Source organism: Nannobrachium achirus, assembly GCF_963921795.1.
Source record: "Nannobrachium achirus genome assembly, chromosome: 8".
Lineage (NCBI taxonomy): Eukaryota > Metazoa > Chordata > Actinopteri > Myctophiformes > Myctophidae > Nannobrachium > Nannobrachium achirus.
Genome location: NC_137817.1, coordinates 44,171,192 through 44,191,899, shown reverse-complemented (window position 1 = coordinate 44,191,899; position 20,708 = coordinate 44,171,192). Strand labels below are relative to the sequence as shown.

The window sequence follows — 20,708 nt, the reverse complement described above, 5'->3', positions numbered from 1 at the left end:
ACTCACAACCCTCGATTACCACCATGAATTGCCTTTGCTTTGATCACTTGATTGGTGATCAGTCCACCATATTCGTCACAGCTGCAGGAGCTAATGACTGGCTAATTCACACATCTATTGTTTGTTTTTCCTTGAAAGCAAATAATGACCGCGCTAATTGATTCATTGGTAACTGAGAGCTATACAAGTGTGAAGTGTTTCTCAACCTGTGGGTTGGGAGTTGGGACCCAAATTATTTTGTCCCCAGATGATTAACACGACACCATTTTCTCACTCAACAGTAACCGTGACAAATTAAACATTGGCCAAATTGTCAAATATTAGAGGCCTATTTCTGTTTCATATAAGTGCAACCACTTTTAACAGCTGTCTATCTGTGTGATGAGGGGCTGTGGTGCTGAACTGACTGACTTGACGTTCTCTATATGCATGTGCAATGGGAAAATGAAATCAATCAGTCTGTCTGTCCGTCTGTCCATCTGTCTGTCTGTCCGTCTGTCTGTCTGTCTGTCTGTCTTCCTTCCACACTGGATGTGTGGACAAATTGAATGAATTTTGATATTTTGATGAAATTAATAGGCCTACTGTCTAGGATAGGATAGGAATAGGAATGTTTGTTTACTGTATTTATTCACCAAAAAATAAGTGAATAAAGTGGGTGCAAGTGAACTGCCTGTGCGCCACCGCCGCCACACAATAGCCTACGAATTAATCTACGTATGGTGTCACGGAATCCATAGATTATCCACGATTATAGCCACGGAATCCGTACGGTTCTGTAACAGTAAATCCCGACTCCAGGGTCTCCAGCGCAGCTATGAAGCTTGATGAGTGCTTCGTGTTGCGTATCTATAGCAGATATACAAGCTCATAGCGTGGCGAATTGCGACGAGTTGTGAGCTTGTAGCTCTGATATTTTCAACGCGCGTCACCATCGTACGACGAAGGAATAGGCTGATTTTAACAGCGCACATCCTTCGGGATTTAAACCATGCTGACAGATCATGATACAAAAATGATGATGTTGTTTTAATGGTTGTAGCCTACTACTTTAACCAAATAATAATAAGAATAATAGGATTACATCTGATAAAATAGCCTAAAGGGAGCCAAATGATATAAGGGAGACATTTTCCCAGCCGGTCACAGTGTCCGGTGGACTTTATAATTACCGGCCAATTAAACATTTTAACGGTCAATGGCACAACGTATGCTTCGCCAATATCTTTATATAGACAGACAGACAGACAGACAGACAGACAGACAGACAGACAGACAGACAGACAGACAGACAGACAGACAGACAGAGAGAGAGAAATCCACTGTCAGAAAGAAAGTAATGACGTGCTGCCGTGCATATCACCGAAAAAAAAAATCTGGACATGGGGATGGGCGATATAAAGTCGGAAAAAACGCATAACGCACCAATGGATGCGAGTGAGGCAGCGAGTGCAGTAGACTACAGAGGCGCACATGGGTATGGTAGCTACCGTACCTTGATTACAGGAGAAAATAATAAAATGTAGGCCTACTTCTTAAAATGAATTCATCATGCTTGTTGCAAAACAACAGCCATGTTACCATACCTTAGCATTTGCAGAACTGACGCTGCTGGCGGGATCGCGCAGCCGAGGAGGATTTTTTTTTTTTTTTTTTTTTGCATTATGAGCAGTGTGCGGGCCTATTCGTGGACTCTTTTTATTCTGTCTGTCTGTCAGCATATTCATTACATTACTCCGTGTGAGTAGCCTAATGGCAAAGCATCTGGATAAATCACTGTCTGTCTGTCTGTCTGTCTGTCTGTCTGTCTGTCTGTCTGTCTGTCTGTCTGTCTGTCTGTCTTCCTTCCACACTGGATGTGTGGACAAATTGAATGAATTTTGATATTTTGATAAATGAATTAATAGGCCTACTGTCATTGCATTTCCATTTTTCAATTATACACCGAATAGCGCAATTAAGTAGGCCTAGGTCAACGAGTCAACCCAATTAGCGCTCCCGCAGCTGGTCTGATTGGACTCTGACCAGCTCTGCGCTTCTCAAAGTTACATTAGATCATTTAAACCATTGTGGCATTATTCTCAGCCAACTAATGATAGTCTATTCTGCATTCTGGTTGTCGTCACCCCAAATAATGGATTACTTCTTCATATAATTAATATAGGATATAATGCAGCAGCACTCTTTATGTGCAAAGCCCTCTTCTATAATAATCAGATTCATTTTTACTCACAACAGAGTAAAATATATTTAAACTATTAGATCTGCATTGTTAAATGCAACGGAACAGGCAACAATAGTGGATGGCAATGGCATAGAATTGAATGGTTTGGTCTGTATTTGAACTGGAATGAGTTACTGCTTAAAACAAATACAATGAAAAAAATGATATAAGAATCACAGTACATTTACAGATTTTTTTTATTATTATTATTTTTTTTACATGACACGAGACGTGTACCTCGTTGGCTGCATGGCATCGAGTGACGCGTACCAAAGACGCGCATGGCATCGTTACAGGACGCGTGACGCGTACCAAAGACGCGATGCGTCCAGCGCAATCGTGTGCCCTGGAGTGCCACTGGAGCACAACTAACGCATGCATGCACGCACGCATATGTAAACAAAAAGCCATTTGGCACACATGCGTCGCTTCGCTTAGCTGGCACGGAAAAGCCGCCATACACGCACGCACGCACGCACGCACGCACGCACGCACACACACACACACACACACACACACGCACACACGCACACACGCACACACACAGGTGTGTAAGAGCGCCCAGCCAAGCCAGATGCACTGGGGATTCAAACCCCTATCCCCCCCACCCCCTTTTTGAAACTATTAATTGTGTCTTCTTAATTCCCTTCGGGGATCAATAAAGTATATCCATTTTTTGTTCTATTCTTAGTGCTAGGTGGCTAGGGAAAATACTGTTTACCTTGATCACACGCCCGGTACATGTTTCATTTAAATCCATTTCTGAGCCAGGAATCTTGCTGCATGTTTTCAATTTCTCTGTAATAACGATAGCAGTGCAGTGCCCATTCGGGCGTGGCCATCATCCTGAATGCTCGCCCGTGCAGAGCTTTTTCTGAACTGATTCTCATACCGCTCAAACTCATACTACTCTGCTGGGTCCTCAGCAATACACCTGCCAAGTGTGAACGGATGAACAGTTCTCGAGATACTGTATGCAGAAGACAGACAGACAGACAGACAGACAGACAGACAGACAGACAGACAGACAGACAGACAGACATGCAGTACGTACATATAGAGATTCCTGGACATTATAGCTGGACAGATTTCAGGGTAGCACATTCCAATTTTGTTAGGGTTGGTTTCAAACTTTTCAAATGGTGGAAGTCTCGTTTACATTTTTCAAGTTTTGAGCAGAGCTAAGCGGTCCTACGTCCCTATGTCCCTATGTCCCTATGCCAGTAGTACGGCCCATACAAGGAGATATGCAAGTGTGTCGTGTTTGATACCATGCAAACCGCTCACTTCGCACTTTGCGATTTCTTCTTATTCTTATTATTATTATTGACCCACCCAGTTATGCATTACCCAGCCTGTGTCCCTTTTATGCCTACTATACTGTATATGGCAGGGGTCTTCAACAGGGGGTCCGGGACCCCAAGGGGGTCCTCAGAGTTACTACAGGGGGTCCTCCAAATCTTTGTGTGATAGAAGCTTGTTTTTTCCCCTTTTTTATGTTAACCATTTGAAAGCTAGCGTCCATATTCTGAGAACTTTAGCCAAAAATAGCAGATCTACAAGCTCACAACGCCTCGCGCTGCGAGGCGTTGTGAGCTTGTAGATCAGCTATTTTTGGCAAAGAGCTTTGGAGGGGGAATAGAGCAGACAGTGAAAGGTCAAGTTTATTAAGTATTGACGGTTCAAGTGGTTAAATATCTGAAAACCCACATTAACGTGAATCCAAAATATACTGACGATTGTGCTGTCAAACAATAAAACTACATGGAATCTATGATAAGGTCGTGGGGGTCCCTGCTTCATCTCTCTCTCAACTAAGGGGTCCTTGGGCTGAAAACGTTGAAGACCCCTGGTATATGGGGTTCCGTGTCAGTCATGCCCAAGTCCAGGCCAGTCTATGACGGCAGTATTATAGATGTAATAAATAATGATGACAACAGGGTATTTGCGTAGGGTAATTTTATCGATATATTAGCCTGTTTGTAAGCATGTCCCTCCCCATCGCACATTATTTGGCCAAGCTTTGCGGGACACTTGATGAAATGTACTCATAAATAGTCTGTCTACCTGTGTCACTTTTATGATCATAGAGTATATTGAGTTCCCTGATGTCATCAGTATATGTCCATATATGGGGATATCGATCGGATCGGTGGTTCTGGACAACTGGATCTCCATATAGGCTATGCCAAATTTGCCAATACATGGGCATATCGGTGGATCGGCGGTTCTGGACAACGGCCTATATGACCGATACAACAGTAGGCTCTCTCTTGGATGTTTGGTAAATCAGTCGGACAGATGGTTACCAGAAACACATAAAGAGCTAGCCCTAAATTACCGTAACAGGTCTGTTCCAATTTGGTTCCAATTGTACACTATTAACTTCTGCTCTCAGTGAATGAATTGCGGCGAGAACTTTGTCGTCTCTGTTGCGGTTTTGAGCAACGCTAGCTTGGTTAGCATTAGCAAACACGTTAGCATTGTCCACCGTGGCCCCATCGTCATCCTCCTGTGTGTTTGTAGGTGGAATTGGGCTCTCTTTTCTTCTGGAGGATTGTACACTCTCAGAGTTAAGGGGGTCCTTGCAAATAAAATGTTTGAGAACCTAGTTGGGCTCCTAATGTGCCATACATAGTGTCATAGTAAATCAGTGTCATGTATATTCTGAAGAAAATCTGCAGACTTGACATTCAGTAATTGGGTCAAAATAAGAGCATTATAATGGTGTGTAAAAAAAGCAAATCTAAAATTTGCCAATGACAAGACCAAGTCTTTGCCACGCCGCACATTTGTCCGAGTACGGCCATATTGATGACCCCTGACACAGACACACAGACAGAGATTTTGCACATTTAAAGTAGGATTAATATTTTAAATCCTGTCAAATAACAGATAATGAGACAATAAACTGTATTTACACGTGGGCCACTGTTTCAGTCTGACCCTGACCCCGGCTGACACACAGAGCGTGTTTTGAGGGGAAAAACACAACAGGTTCGGTACGTGAAATGATGCCACAAAAGCGGATAATCCCTAAAAAAATATTTGCACAGTCCTCCACGCTCGCGCATACAAATAAAGCTATGTGACACTGGTGTGTCAGCCGGCGGTGCGTCTGTCTGCATGACAAAAGGAGCCACCGGGTTCAGTAGAGGACACCCTTCACTTATCTGTGCGGACGCCGACGGCATTTAATGACTGCTAATGGGCTCGTTATCAGCAGCTTTACCTCGTTAGCGCATCGTTAGCGGACACTTAAACGTCTAGTCAGGTTCGTTAAGAGATGCTTAGAACAGCAGACTGACCGAGATCACGGCATTGCCAACTTAAGTCCACCCTGTGTCTAATTTTGAAATGCCTACAATTCAGTACGGATTTAATCATGCGTGTGTGTGTGTGTGCGTGCGTGTGCACGTGTGAGAGTGTGTGTTTATGCTGACATTTTCACGCCATCTGCATCAATGTCATGTTGACTGACAGCGAGAGCTTATTTGGTAAACACCGTCCATCAATCGAATTCTGAATCCACCAAATAAACACAACCAACGTTGATATGCATGCACAGACACACACACACACACACACACACACACACACACACACACACACACACACACACACACACACACACGCACGCACACACGCACACACGCACACACTCAGAGTGGCTGTCACACAGCGCCCCGAGTCCTGACTGTTGATCTAAGCAGAACGTCAAGTGAATATTTATGATAATGTGCCCTGCCTGTTTTTAAATAATTTAATGTGCCAATTATTCCTCCAGAGACTGAAGAGAGCAGAGCAGGCCAGGAGTTGACAGCTAAGCCCCCCCCCTTCCCCTGCTCACAGAGGGCCATCGCTGTCCTGCTCGACAGTGGAAACGAACGGGCACTCTGACCAGAGCCTACTGTAGAACATTACAACAGTGGACGGATGGAATGAGTGGATGTATACTGTATGGTTGGTGTCCACGGCTTTTCAGGAAATGGGAAGGCGTTTTTTTCAGAAATGGTGATACCAGTAATTGCTGTTTTCACTACTTCAGCTTGACACTCTTGAATGATTTAGTAGGGCATTAAATGACGAAAACAAACCGTCACCGTCAGGCATAAACCTTGCTCGTATATCTCCAAGTTTCAAATTTGCATGTTTCTTTCGTAAAGCCTGGCTTCATCATACAAGACTGTCGCACAAAACTAGTGAACATAGCAGATCTACAAGCACACAACGCCTCGCGGTGTGAGGCGTTCTGTGCTTGTAGATCGGCTATGTTCACTATCTTAAATCATTTTTAAAATGATGAATGCAAAACGAAAGGTTTCAGACATGCAAGGTTTCCACCCGACAATGACGAAATACAAAGTTGGAATTTGGAGATACGAGGTTTCTGATCGCAGACACAGACGATATTCATCATTCATGACGAAAACAAACCGTCACCGTCGGGCATAAACCTCGCTCGTATATCTCCAAGTTTCTAATTTGTACGTTTCTTTCGTAAAGCCCGGCTTCATCATACAACATCATAAGACTGTCGCACAAAACTCGTGAACATAGCAGATCTACAAGCACACACACAAGTGTTGTTGTAGATCATCTATTTTCACTATTTTAAATAATTTTTAAAATGATGAATGCAAAACGAACGGTTTCGGACATGCAAGGTTTCCACCAAGAACGACAAAGTTGAAATTTGGAGATACGAGGTTTCTGATCCCAGACGGCGGCGCTACTCAATTAACGCGAAAACAAGGACTTAAACCCATAATGCAGTGTCTATGAAAACAAGCGGAATATATTCCTAGAGATAGTCTTGATCCTTGAAATAAAGAAAAGCTGAATATGACGAAATCATTTGGAAAGATTGTTTCTCCAGTTATTTTTCTATGTTTTATTTCTAATGTTGCAGGGCAGGCCAGGCATTTTTCCCATGAAACTATGCACGCTATGGGTCCTAATTATGAAAATAGCTTGCACATAATTATTCATTCTGTCTGAGCGAGTCCCAGCTGGGACCTGTGAGAGCGTGGCCTGGGGGCAGCATACTTCAATGGTGTCCCCATCCTCTGCTGAGCCCTCTGCCCCCCAGGGAACATAAATGACTCCACTGCGTTTCAGTGATTCTGCCAGTGGTGGGAAAAGTACTATATTTAGTTTTACTGAAGTAAAAGTAGCAATACTGCAATGCAGAAATACTCTGTAAAGGCATGTTTTGCAGAAATCCGCATATGGCAGCAAAACCGTTCCATTCCCATTGAAATGCATTGGCAGAATCCGCCCCACTATAGGTAGAATAAATGTGCGGTGTGACCGACCGTGCGCTTACAAGTAAAGGTCTGGAATTCAAAATGTGCTTGAGTAAAAGTACAAAAGTATTGGTATCCAAATGTACGTAAAGTACCAAAAGTAGGTAATCATTATGCAGAATGTCCCATTTCACTTTCACTTATCAACTTTTCAAATGTATATGCAATACATAAAGATCTTTTGAAAAAAGCAGATCTACAAGCTCACATTACGTCGCATTGTGACGTATTGTGAGCTTATAGATCGTCCATTTTCAAATGGCCAAAATAGGGTTTAAGTGATTTGTGTGATTTGTAATCATAATAAAAATCTAAAAGTAACTAGAAACTAAAGTTTTCAAATAATTGTAAGGGAGTAAAAGTACAATATTTGCCTCTGAGATGTATTAGTGGAGTAGAAGTGAAAGTTCTGAAAATTGGAAATACTCAAAGTAAAAATACATCAACGTTGTACTTAAGTGCAGCACTTGAGTAAATGTACTTAGTTACTTTACACCACTGGTCTTAACATACAATAGATCTAGTCTCTCCCCCCCCCCCCCCCCCCCCCCCCCCCCCCCCCACACACACACACACACACACCACTTCAATTCCCTCCACTGTTTCACTTCTCACATCATGTATATTCACACACAGTCATTCTGCAGTCTGACAGATCCCAGGCTTAGGATTCACACATAAAACACGTTTCTAAATCAGACATATCTAGTGCTAGAACAGTCAGATGTTTCCCCCATTAGCATTGACAATAACTCCGGAGGCCGGTTACAAAAAAAATCAAACCCAAGTTTGAAGTGAGCGGTGGTGCCTGCACGTGTGTGGGGGTGGGGGTGTGTGTGCGTGCGTGCGTGCATGTGTGTGTGTGTGTGTGTGTGTGTGTGTGTGTGTGTGTGTGTGTGTGTGTGTGTTGCTCACAGAGGTGTGTGTGTGTGCGCGTGCGTGTGTGCGTTGCTCACCCAGCTGGAGTGTGTGTGTGTGTGTGTGGGGGGGGGGGGGGGTGTGTGCGTGTGCGTGAGAGAGAGTGTGAGCCATACTTGCTCACTCAGGCCCCAACTGGTTGCAGTTGATGCTCAGGGTAAGCTAGACTCAACAGCACCTCTCTGGTCACCCAGAGGTACTGAGGCTACATACACCTCAGGCTACAGACAGACAGACAGACAGACAGACACACACGGATACACACACGGCCACGCTATGGAGACGGTGTGACCACCGCTCAAAAACTGAACTTAAAGTTATACCATGTAACTTTTTTTATAAAACAAATCTTAAAATGGTCCCAGCTGTTAAATCGCTAAAGTTTTAGAACCCCCACTCCGTTATTTTCAGCTTCTAAAGCCTTCTCTTTATATGTTTTCTATGATCCCTGCCCGGGACCGGTTTTCGCGGAAAAATTGCGTCATCACACTACCGGCCAATCACAGCGAGGGTTATACACTGCCGGCCAATCACAGCGCAGAACATACACTGCCGGGCTCTCTGGTGGGTTTAGGAAACATGCCTTCAGGAAGTACACTGCAGTGTTTACACTGGAGGAGTCTAGCATGTAACTCCCCAACCGCTGCTCGTAGAAGGACACGGGAGACCTCATTGAAAGCGTCTCGGCGAGGCGAGGCGGACGCGGTGGTCTGACGGCCCGGTCCGCGAGCGAAAAACGGACGAAAAAAGCAAACGCGACCGCGGTTTGCTATACTGCTACAGACCACCAGTTGAGCAACTTACACAGTATAGCTTTAAGAAAGATGAAAGCCTCTGACAGGGATATCGTCTGTACCACACAGAGATGTAGTCATTAGTTTCCTGCGTGAACTACAATACTAGGGTTCCTGTCGGGATTAAAAGACCACAGCAGCCTATTTTGACACGTGGGTCCTTTGTCACTCTTACTCTGATCATAATACTATTGCTTGGAGTTCATTCCTCAAAACCATTTTTTTTATTATTTTTTCAATTAAGGAGATAAGGCGGCCTATTCATCCATTGTTATTGAAGTCTGATGCCTGTCAAAACGAAAGACTTAAACCCCTTAAAATCACACCACACTAAATCAGAGCTATTGTGATGCTGCTGTTCTCACTCGGGTTTCATAATCAAGGTCCATTCTACAACAGGTAGCTCCGATGAAGGTAAAACAGAAATGTAAGACAGATTTAGTCACTTTATTTACATTATATTTATGACCAGAAACCAAGTGATGCCATTATGAGAGGAAGGGGCATTTGGTCCTTAATTCTGACAAATAAAATAAGCCTAATGCCTCATTCACACTACAGATATATAGTTGAACGTTTTGCTTGGTAGTTCAATGTAATCTCAATGGAAACCAGCTTTAACCCTCTAAGGCCCAAATATAGAAATACTTGAAATAAAAAATTGAAAAAGATCAGATGGTGTTGTAGGAGTCCTAATAAGAGGAAAATGTAATGTTTTTTTCAAAAAAATGTTTTTGTAATATTTTATAGCCATAAATCATAAATCATAAATCATGCTCTAATTTACATATGGGGGATATTTTTCACAATAATAACATATGTACATGTTCTAGACATTCTAATGATCACCAAAAAAATAGTACAGGCATTTTACTTATGTTTTTGTGAGGAATAGCTTCCATGAAAAAGTGAGATGTTGTTCGTCAAAACTCTGGAATGTCAGCGGGTGTGGCGGGTGTGAATGTCAGCCCCTGTGGGGGGTATGTATATGCAAATATCGTGGCCAATGGCATTGTAATACTAAACAATAGAATCCAATGGTGATGTTTAGGTGGTAGGGGGAGCTAAAATAAAATGATTTAAACCTTTTTTTGGATAAAATACAAACGTTGTAATAATACAACAGTGGGCCTTAGAGGGTTAAAGGCTGGGCGTGTCGGCTGTCCTTGGAATCCAGCCTTTAAAGCTGGTTTCCATTGAGATTACATTGAATTACCAAGCAAAACATTCAACTATATATCTGTAGTGTGAATGAGGCATAAGACTTTGGGGTTAAGCAATCATTTCCTCAAGCTGTTATTATGTGAAAGGTCATCGTTACAATCAACACTACAGTATATTCATAATCTGACATCACAAATCTTCGGATCTTAATCTGAAATGTAACCTTTTTAACATGGATCATGATGATAATCATAATCTGTCTGTCTTGTCTGATGACCTTTCTAATCCCCGTTTTGACCCAGACTGAACACATGGACCACCCCTGGTCCCAAATGTTCCTGTCCTCCGTTCACTGCTATGTCGGACCTTCACAATAGCTAGCGTGCCATGCACATTTTAACCCATTAAGACTTGAGATCGATTCTAAAATGTCTTCTAAAACTGGTTCTCAAACGTTTTCATGTCAAGAACCCCCAAAATAAGATGTAGCCAATTCAGCCGTGGACTCCCCACCTCAAAATAGATTTTGTTCCAGGGACCTCCCAGAAGCAAAGATTTGAGTTTAAAAAAATGCAGGTTTTTGCACAAACCAAACTCACAGAATAAATGCTCCCAGTGTGTAAGGACTGGAGTAAGGACCTTTATAGTCAGGGACCCATAGGCCCAAAAGCTCAAGGAATAGGGTTGAACCTGTGATGTCATGCCGTACTTTTTATTTCTGTTTTGTCTATTAGTTTGGTCATTAAGGTCCACAGAATGAGAGGTCTGCTCAAAAAAAATATGGCCATTTGTATATTCACTGTCATAAAAAAAAGTGAAAAAAGTGATGACTCATCACTTTTCACAGTTTTGTGGGCCCAAGGAATGTTTTTCATGCAAAACAAATACTGGCAATGGATTCAGAATCATGAAGAACCCCTAGTTTGACCCCTCACAAGCTGCTTAAAGCAGATTTATTTTTATATTTTTCAATGAGACAGTGAATATATACAAATGGCCATAACTTCTTTTTTCGCAATGTTTCCGGCTGAGCAGGCCTCTCATTCTGTGGAAAACCAAACTAATAGATGAAACAGAAATAAAAAGTACGGCATGACATCACAGGTCATCTCATATTTTGGATGACTGGGTCCCCGGCCAGTAAAGCCACTAGCGGGGGAGTATGTTCACAGTATATATTGAATATACATTAATATGCAGTGTTAATACAGTATGTGTGGTCCATTTAATAATATTCATGCTGAAAGGGCGAGACAGATGTCTCATTCTGAAGGCCTCCCTTCTCCTGCTTCTGCTTCAGATAAATACCGTCATGTCCTCCTATAAACAGATCCCTCTGTGGCCCGTTCTAATCATGTTCCACTAAACCTTCATCCCCCGCTAAGTCTTTCATAAACACTTCACTCCTTGAAGCAAAGGATGAGATAATTAACAGCCCCAGACAGTTTAAATACCCCCAAAACATACTTCAATTTTGACTTTTTTATTCTATTGACACTGGAGGTCACATCGACCTGGTTTCACACGGCGTCAATGAAGTTCGCCTGACTTATTTCTCACTTTGAACTCACTGACTGTGGCGATAAAAATAGTATTTTCCGCTTCACTGCCAAGGTTTTCTTATCTTTTACGCACCACGCGTGCGTGTAGATCGTGCACGCTGGCCCACGGATCGTGTATCACACGCATTCGCCGTTACAAAAATTAAAAAAACAACGAAATCCATGCAGCCGCCATTGAAGCTATGAGCCTCCATGTTTTCTCTGTAAACAAATGAAAACCGTATGCGGTCGTTGAGAAGCAGTTATGTCCCGCCTCCCGGATTCAGAAAAGGATCCGTTTCCGGTCCCAGACTGGAAGTGCATTTTATAAGGTGAAATGGGAACCGCGGAGCGGCGATCAAAGTTGGATTGTTTTAGAGTTAATCTAATTAATTAAATGGTCGTCAAACTCGTCACTGCTCCAAAACTCGTCAAACTTGTCATATGGCAGTAGGTGAGTTGGTAGCTTTTAATCGTTGTAAAAATAAGGTGCCACTATATCCAATCGGGGCCCAAAGGGTCATGCAGTGGCAATAAGTTGATGCTGCTCTTGAAGACATCTGTGTCTATATGTTTGAAACATCCATACACCACATACTGTATAGCAGTGGTTCTAAAGTGACAAAGACACGTTCCTGGCCTTAATGGGTTAAATCTCTCCACTCAACCACCAGTGAAGTGGGTGATTCATACTGTAGTTATTGCAGAAAATTGCCACAGTCTAATCTGCACAGCACAACTTGACATTCACTCTAACATCAGGTGAATGTCATCCTGACATCCTTTATGTAACTGATTGACATAGAAGAACAACACAGGTTTCAATTGAAAGTTAAACATCTCTGTTTGGGGGAATGGTTAATCATTGTTTTCTGTATTCTAATGACTGTAATCAAAATAAATAAGTCAAACTACTTTAGGTACTGTATGCATAATTATAGTCTAATTTTACAACTCTGCCTATAACCACATGCTGTGAATGACACGTCAATTACCATGCCTTCACTTCGTGGGAAGAAAATAATTTATTTTAACTGCCTCTTGAAATGTAAAAATGTCAGGTCAGGGAAATCATTGTGACATTCTGAATATTTAAGATTTTAAGGGAATAAAATATCGTTTCCTGACTCTTCATTTATGTCAGAATGTGGTATATCACTCAACCAACACCGGTCTAGTCACGTCAAGTTATAAAAAAAAAGCTTAAGATATGCTATTATTATTTGATAAGACATTGCCACGTGTCAATTCAAGCCCAGTAGATATGCTTGCTTGGAGGGGACCAAGCCTATAATATCAGTATGCTTAGGGTCGGGATTATATTGATAAGATGAGACAGCAACCCCAAACTACTCACAACATTATGACAAGCATTCCAACTGGCAGCTTAGCACTCTCAGTCTCACACTATTCAGCACGGTTACTATACAGTACTGTCCAATAATAAGAAACTACTAGAATTGTTTTAGAGTTATGTCTGAAATCTGGCCAAAATATCATTATGCATTTTCTTGGGATTTACACCTTAGTGTAAAATAAACACTAGTGTCTATTATTCCACCAGCCACAGTTAATGCTCTTCATATAGAACCAGAATGGATGAACTACACATTATTACTGATGTAATACTAAGTTGAATATTGCAAGGCTGACTCATATTTTGCGGAAGTACACAACTCATAATGCAAGGTGCAGTAGGCCCACTGTTTCACTGGGACTAAAAATAAACCTTATGCCACGGTTGGCAACTTCTGAATTGTTTTCAAGAAAACTTTATTATTTTGTCGGTGTGCTCCATATCTGAATAATTGATAGACTGCGGTGCATGTCTCGTGGTAATCTCCCTCGGTACACCTAGGATTGGCTGAGATTAAAATTTAATAATGCTGTCACGGAAATGAAACTTGTCTCGTGTGTGGATAAGTGCATGCGACTTCAAGAGAGTTGTCATGTTTAACACATGCTATACCACTGTGCGGTTCACATGCAGAATGGCTGATAATCACTACCAAAACTCTTGTGTGCAACTTTTGTGAAAATAATAGCCAGTAAGACGCCCTAAGGGCGAGAAGCGACCTCGCCCTTTCACGCTGAAACAACAGACACCATGTCCATATCTGGGAATTCAACAAGTTACTGTTCAGTGTTCCCCCATCTTTGAATCTACTGACATGTCTTGTCTTGTCTTGTCTTGTCTTGTCTTGTCTTGTCTTGTCTTGTCTTGTCTTGTCTTGTCCATTCCATGACTATTATTTCAATATTTTTCCTCTAATGTCAGTTCAGCTCAATAGTTTATTTACATCCTTTGTTTTTTTATTTTATTTTGGGACTATCTGGGAATTCCCAGATATGGGCTTAATATTGATGACATCAGGGATCTCCATACATGGGTATAAAAGAGACAAAGACAAAAATCATTTGCAAGTGTTACTCGTGACACGACAACCACACTGGTTACCATGAGACTGACACAATATGACCATAAATGGGCATTCCCAGATATGGGCTAAATATTGATGACATCGGGGATCTCCATATATGGGCATAAAAGGGACAAGGACAGAATTAATTTGCAAGTGTGGTTGCCGTGACGCGAGTCACACTTGCAAATGAATTGTGTCTTGGCCATATATGGAGTGTGTCATGAGGTGTGACTGATTGACGTACATGAGCTGCAGGTTTTCATAGTAAATGCGACCTACTGTACAGTCGCAATAAATGCATAAATAAACAAATAAACAACTTTAGCTTTGGGCTCTCGAGCACAAAGCTTGAGTTGCATTTCCTCTCAGCTCAAGTTGTTTATAGTATTCTAGGGGTCATGGGGGTGGGCTCAGCGACAGTTGTGACACTGAATGCTAGTTAAAAGTTTTATGTGAGGGTGCTCGGGCGGCGCAGTGGTTAAGTACCTGACCACCACCACAGAGGTTGTGGGTTCAAATCCACGTGGTGCTTCCGGCTTTGTCGAGCATCTACACGAACACAGTTGGCAATGAAGGAATGTATAAGAATTACAATTACAATTCAAAGGAAAGGTACACAAATGTAGCTATACTCTCCAAGAAGGTAAAAGAGTAAGTAGACTGTTGTCAGGGAGGGGAGCGTGTCGATATTGCGACATAGCATCTGTTCGAAGGTCCATTCTTTTGACACGGGTGAATGTTAACCTGGTGAAAAGCTAACATGCCGATGCAGGTGAGTAGCTAACCTGCCAACGTGGGTGAATGTTAACCTCTATGCCTAACCCTAACCCAAACCCTAACCCTAACCTCAGTAACGGGTGAGTAGCTAACCTGAAAGAATGACCCATCGAAAGAGTGAGATTTTGCCATCAGGGAGACTGTTGTCAGGGAGGTAGCTTTGTATTGATAGTCATATTTGATATTTCTGGCGAAAATGTAATTAATTTGATGGCGGGAACATTAGCTTTTTCTCACCGTCAGTCGATGCTTCATATGAATCAAACCACCAGGCTCATTTTAACCATGATAGATTCATCGAAAACACCTGTGCTTTTTTCTGGTGACTCATACTGCTCTCCTAATACGTGAGGAGGCGATGTTGATTTTTTTATTTTTCATTTCATTTATTTTCTATAATTATTTCGGAAAATGATCCCCTTTAAACACGCCTATGGGAATTCAGAATGGGGGAAAAAAACATGCATGCACTATGTACATGGAGACCATGGTGCCTGTAATACCTTGAGTATGGATTGAGCATACATGTATGTAGGGCAGGCGATATGTCAGCCCTCGATAACCAGCACATTACTCAATAGAGCTATAGGGGGGATTAGAGGTGGGAGGCGTGGAACAATTTAAATGAAGGGGAGAAAGAGAGGGATACCATAAGCAGTGGGTTGTATTGTGAATGGGATAATAGGATTTAACCGAGCACAGTCAGGGTTATCTGTGGAAAGCGGGAGAAAGGTAATGGAGGTGGGCTTTGTAAATGGCACATTTGTGCACTGTGATAAGTAGCGCAGATGGTGAGATGGGAATCCCCCTGGAAAATATAACAAAGCTAAAAAAGAAGTGGGAAAAAAGTGTTGTGGGCTACTTTAAACATTGCCTGAGGACAAGAGATGTCTAGTGTGAATACTGAGTTCTCTGTTGTTGCGCCTGCTCTGAATGATGCATGTTCAGAGTGGCCATTCAGAACACATGCACGTTCGCAGCAGGCCCGATTGCTTGCTTTGCTGAAAGTGCTGCTTGCAGCTTTCTCCAGATCCGCCGGGTGGACTTCACACTAAATACTGCACTCCCTTGGATGGTCATCAATACGCCATGCAGCCAAATGACTCTCGAGATATGCAAAGGATGGCCAGACATACTGTACAGTATACATACATGCAGAGATTCCATGATTTCACATATTCACATGTTAATCTATAGATGAATCTGACCTTAGGCAAGGTATCCAACACAGCAGTGATCCACTATCCATATAGCAACACAACAATAATAGTGTGAGACTACAACATGATTAATATGAGACTAGCCCTTACCCGTTCGAAGATATGAGCTCCGAAATGATGTGCTGTGTGTGAGTTATGGGGTGTGCAATGTGCACACAGTATATGAGGGATGGAAAGTAACTTTAACTGGTGCTTGCATGATAATATGTAGGTATCAATGTATCAATGATATCAATGTAAGAAATACCCGGCTATAGAGATACTGTGTACCGATCTGCATGATTTTTGGACAAAATCTGTAGGAGTACTATCCAAAAATGTGTTTTACTCAAATCAGCCTCCTGGTGGCGCTGTAACAGGGCCAGTCACTCAGACAGACACCTAAGGTGTGTACCCCCCCCCCCCCCCCCCCCCCCCGGCCCCGCGTGCGCACACACACACACACACACACACACACACACACACACACACACACACACACACACACACACACACACACACACACACACACACACACACACACACACACACACACATTCCTCCCAGCAGACCCAGCATTCTTGAGTCAACAAAGTACTAAACAGTTTTCTGAAAAACACATGCTATCAGTGGTTCCAACTTTGTAATGTAAAGTAACCTGAAAAATATATGTGTTTGCCACGGACCCCCTTCTCAAATCTCTACTTTTTTTTTCTTCTGGGGACCCCCAGAAGCAAAGATCTTTGTTCATGCTAAATGCAGAATAGATATGCCTCATATAGATGCAGAATAGATACACAATAAAAATGCTAATAAACAGCATACGATTTGTGAAAGTGACAAACAGGCTTCGCAGTTATGTCAGGTGTCTTCATATGCTAATGGTGATGCGGATTCAGATCAATTGCACCGAGGAGAAACAGTCGGACAGACAGACACTCAGACAGACAGACATTTGGAGAATTATATGTTTGATTGGATACAAACGGTATTATACTGCACAATGATGATCTATGACCTGACTATTTAACCCTAGCCACATTTGACGACAGCAGCTTTCCTTTGTGTCATAATTAAAGAATGAAAGAATGAATCTGCATTAATGCCTTCCTCTAGTAATGACCTCTGATCTAATGGTTTAACCCCAAACTTTGGAATGAGACAATTACAGTAGGAGACAATCACGTATGAGACTGATACACAATTGAATATCTGTATTACAGTAATCACTGCTCCATACAGTAGCAGTGACCTGTGAGTTAATACTCCATAATCTAAAAAGCTATGTGAGATGAACACATATAATAAGCTACAGTAATGTACTCTGTATTGAATTCACTTTTATATAATAATGACATTTATCCCATGTCTAGGGACAAGTAGATGTAGAAGAAATGCATTATGTATTGTACATAATGAGTAACAGTATTGTCTTTTTTTTATAACATAGGCAGAACAGAACTTGTCTTAATTTGCCAGTGCATACAGCAGTGCATACACTTCAAATAGAGGAGTACCGCCTAAAGACCAGCACATACACATCAAATAGCTTAGTGCCACCTGAATACCAGTGATATCAAATAGAGTAGTACCGTCTGAATACCAGTGCATACACATCAAATAAAGTAGTACCATCTGAATATCAGCGCTCACACATCAAATTGAGTAGTACAAATAGAATAGAGTAGGTGTGATTTTTGCAATGTGTTATGACATGCCGAGAATACATCAATTTCATTTATTGTGACTGTTGTCGAGCCTGGAAATATAATTCTTGGAATATTATTTTATAATAATGTCTATTACAGTATCTGTTGAATGGATTTTTTTTTTATGATTGCGACCGTAGATCGCATTTACTGTGAAAACCTATAATTAAATGAATGAAAGCAAATGAATTCCGTCCTTCTCCCTTTTATGCCCATACTGTGGAGATCCCTGCCCTGATGTCATCGATATTAAGCCTATATCTGGGAATGCCCAATTGCCCATAAATGGACATATTGTGTCAGTCTCAGATCACTTCTCGCCCTTATAGGTGTCATACTGGTAATAGTATTATGTAATAATAATGCTCTTTATAATGCTATTTGACTAAACACATTTCACAATGGCCCATTCAAGAATCTATGTCTGGAAGTTAAACTCTTGCTGTACAGTAGATTTTCATAAGATGTCCTATAAGATGTGTGTCTCCCGATTCGAAACGTCATTTAAATACAGTCATATTATAATTATCTTTCTCTGTTTATCTCTCGCTCTGTCTCTCTCTCACCCACATCCACCAATCACCCCTACAAACTCAGTGGGTAGACAGACGAGAGACGACAATTGCTATCATTGCAAATACTTTAAGAAGAGATAATCTGGCCAGAGATTATTATGTGTAGGCTTACATGCTGTATTGAAGGAGGCAGAGTTGTGGTTAAAATATAATGAGCTGGAAGGATTGTTGGAATGGAAGACTGCATGGGGGTGGATAGCAAAGCCTTTTCAGCCAGTACAGGGGATTCTCATAATAACACACAATGACACACGTAGCTACAACCACTTGTCACTTCCTGAGTCTTGGGACGGTCCGCTTCGACTCACCCGATTGGACAGAGGGGAAAAACAGTGCCTCAATCATAAAAGCACGTTCTGCTTGGCACGCTGAAAGCTGCGCAAAACCATAAATCCACGCCATTCCCATTGAAATGCATTGTGGGAATCCACTCTCATAAGTAGAATGTTTGTGTGTGGTGTGACCGTGCCCTTACAGATTTTTCTACATTGCAGTATTGATACTTTTACTTACAGTAAGTAAAACAAACGTGAGTACTTTTTCCACCACTGGATATTTGGACTGTTGCTTTGAACTACTCAGCAAAAGGTTGTCCTTGTGTTAACTGAAGCAGTTACGTTTATGATGTTCCGCAGCCTGACCAATCGATAGGGGCACAGTATCCTCACATCTTCCGTCACTGTCTGGCTACATCAGTGATTTTCAAACTTTTTCAGGTCAAGGACTCCCAAATTTACACTTGGGGGGACACATTGAAAATAGACCACGGACTCCGATTTGAAAACATATGCCAAGGATCCCCATTAAAGAAGATGTTTACGGCTATATCATACAGTACATGCATTTTAGGCTATGGACCACCATTTAATGCTATTTCTATCTCTGAGACCCCAATTTATATTGTAAAATCATTTGGTTCCTAACTATCATTTAGCTCCCCTGGAACTCCCTTAAGGGCCCCTGGGGGTCCCCGGACCCCACTTTTAGAACCAATTGGCTACATCACATGCCATCCCCTCCAGCTACAGTTCAAAAAGCTCAAACATACTGGCTGCGCAGTGAGTGGGTGACTTCCTGTCAGCTGTTTTCCATAAAAAAAAGAGCTATGTAAATAGTGTGAAGAAAAGGACAGGACAAGAAGAAGTGCCACTACCACTATACATACATGACAACCTGCAGAGCATACTTTAACCACTTTAACCATAAAGCATCACATAGATCCTGCTAATTCCACAGATGATATACTGGGTACGTTTTAGCAACGGTGTTACAAGTTACAAAGTACATTTATTTACTGAATGTACTGTACTTAAAGGCCCGCTGACACGCCCCTAAATTATAATAGTTTGATACAGTAGGTCACGTGGTCTCTCTGAAAACGGTCTGAAATAGGCTGAAACTCATGTCACAGTGTAATCTGTCCCTCGCCCCCCAAAAACAGCTGACCAGTACAGTAAGTAGTCTAAGTACAGTCAATTAATTTAAATGGCTTATAATTGCGCATTCCCACCATGACATCATAAAAATATTAACTCATATTTTAAGATGACTTTTAAAAGTGACAGTACCCCTTTAGTAGACAGTACCCCTTTAAGTACAGTTTTGAGGTATTGTTTTAATTTACTAGTCCTTTTACTTACTTACTCCACTGCATCTCAAAGGCAAATATTGTACTTTTACTCCACTACAATTATTTAGTTACTAGTAGATTTTGATTATTATTATGAAACATACATTAACCACTTCAGCCATACAGTATATCAGTACATGTCGGCTATTTGAAAATAGCAGATATAACAGCTCAGAGCTTGTAGATCTGCTATTTTCAAACGATTTGTACACATTTTATGATTTTGAAACCTTGTGAAATGGGACATTATGCATAATGACTACTTTTGGCACTTTAAGCGCATTTTGATACCAGTACTTTTGTACCCTTGAATTCCAGACTTCTACTTAACAGAGCAATTCTACATTGCAGTATTGATACTATGAGTGATTTTCCCACCATTGCATTTTAGCATACTCCTTATCCTGGAAACCTGTCACTCTCTTGATTCAAGTGGAAAGTAATT

At 41.6% G+C, this 20,708-nt stretch overlaps 1 protein-coding gene across 1 annotated transcript in view; it reads right to left on the bottom strand.

Annotated features, from left to right (window-relative positions):
• The window catches only part of LOC308290132 (leucine-rich repeat and fibronectin type III domain-containing protein 1-like protein), a gene marked incomplete at both ends in the record, with an annotated part of 150,218 nt that overhangs the window by 53,835 nt on the left and 75,675 nt on the right, over window positions 1-20,708 (bottom strand). The window lies entirely within an intron of this gene.